Source organism: Styela clava, chromosome 8 (assembly GCF_964204865.1).
Source record: "Styela clava chromosome 8, kaStyClav1.hap1.2, whole genome shotgun sequence".
In the NCBI taxonomy this organism is placed as follows: domain Eukaryota; kingdom Metazoa; phylum Chordata; class Ascidiacea; order Stolidobranchia; family Styelidae; genus Styela; species Styela clava.
In genome coordinates this window covers 2,632,518-2,634,487 of record NC_135257.1, presented here as the reverse complement: position 1 = coordinate 2,634,487, position 1,970 = coordinate 2,632,518, and positions in this window count along the sequence as shown.

Below are 1,970 nucleotides of genomic sequence, written 5' to 3'. Positions count from 1 at the left end.
CGTGTCTAGTAATATGATTTTATGTCTATGTTTCACTTTGTGCAAAAAATTATTCGTTTACGTTATGGCAATCTTTTTTATTGCTCAACATTATCGGAATAGACTTAAAAATGGATAATATCAACATTAGCTCATTTTGAATACCCATTCAAAATATTTCGTTAGATTTCAATAGGAAATATTTCAGATGTAATTCATATTTGGGTAACCTCAAATGCTTTAATATACAATAAGAATATCATGTACAAACATACGAGTAACACCTGTTTTGTAAAGTTAGCATTACAAATAGATATACCTCACTAAAAATAGGGACTTAGTGCTTTGAACTGATGACTTACCAGCTGACTAAACCTTTTATGTTTTACATTTTGTTGGTGAAATATATTATTCTCGGTTGCTGGGTTGTACTCGATGGGTTGAAATATGTGAAACGTAACATAGAGTTCACACATTATACGTTATGTAAAATTTCCGCAAAAAAATCGAATCTATTTTGAAAGCTGCGACCCACATATAGCACATACAGCACAATGCGAATAATCAATTTTATATTTGAAAACTTTAGGTAATAATTGGCGCTCCATTGACTCTGCATTATTGTACCTGGTGAAAAGCCCTACCCTCGAGGAAAACACAGTTTTCAATTTACACTCAATTCATTCTTGGCCAATCAAGCAAGACCTTGTGTATATTCGGTTCATTCATGTTTAGTACCCACAACATAACTTTTTCTGTGAGAGATACCACCAATGTAGTTCATACCAATTCCTTTGTGAGTTCTGCATTTTCTCATCAGATTTAAATCGTAGCAAACTTGAGGATATTTGTTTTTAATAGTCAATTATTTGTGGGCCATGATAGATTGGCGTTAATGTGTTAAAATAATAGTAGTGGGAAAATTACCGTCAGTTCACACCTCGGCCACGTCTCGAGGGAAAAGAAAATCCTTAGTGGCGTAAAGAATTATTAGTGATTTTATTTAGTCGCTTCGTCTGTTTTTTCGTTTTCGAAACGTCTTGATGATGGCCAGAACGCGCTGCCACGTTTGTATACATTACGGCGATGAAAGACAGGCAGTAGCTGTATCCTTGTATAAAACTACATGAATGGAACGAAGTTATTTGTTTTAATGACAGTAAATTTTAGTTTGTTCTAGATTCTGGAACTTGAACACGGTGTAGAACATTTCCCATGTCCTAATAAACTCTGCAGGATTGAAATTACTAGAATACAATGAATGGCCAATACTTTCATTCAACAAATTTTGCCAGTTCGCCAAAGCGACGAACAAACAGAAATAAACATAACAAGACAAATGCATTGGTGGCGCTGTTGCCTAAGTATGGACGACCATGAAAATGTAGTCGCATTCTAATTTGCGATAAATGATGTGAATGATACTCGAATAGTGATTGAGTCTACTTGAGTTAATTATATCGCCATCCATAACCTAGGAGTTACGTCGTTATATCATTTATCATTGGGTCAAGTACGTAAATTGTCAAGTTTGTCGCGTGACACAAATATATTTTTTTATATAACGATCTCGTTTTTTATTTATTTTTTTACTCTGCTATTCATTCTACTTCTTACTATTTTTTTTTTTTATTATCGCCAGCTACTTTGTAGATATAGTGGTTCATCTGTGAACCAGTTCATTGAAAATGATTCTTTCTCATGGCGTACAAAAATCGCTAATGGTAAAAGCCACAAGTTCTGGTATTCGCGATATTTCACGTTACGTTATTCCCAAAATTCACGCTATGTGGATGTCAAACCGTGTTATGGTATACAAACATTCGTTGTTATGACCATCAGATAATCGTCGCGTTTATGCTATCAGGTGCCAGTGTGATTATTTACAGTTTACGGCTTCGACAGATTAGCGGTGGCCGGCCGACGCTCTAAGTGTTCTCGTTTACACCTATGCGAGGCCACTGGCGCCAATGAGTTGCTCTTCCCAGTCA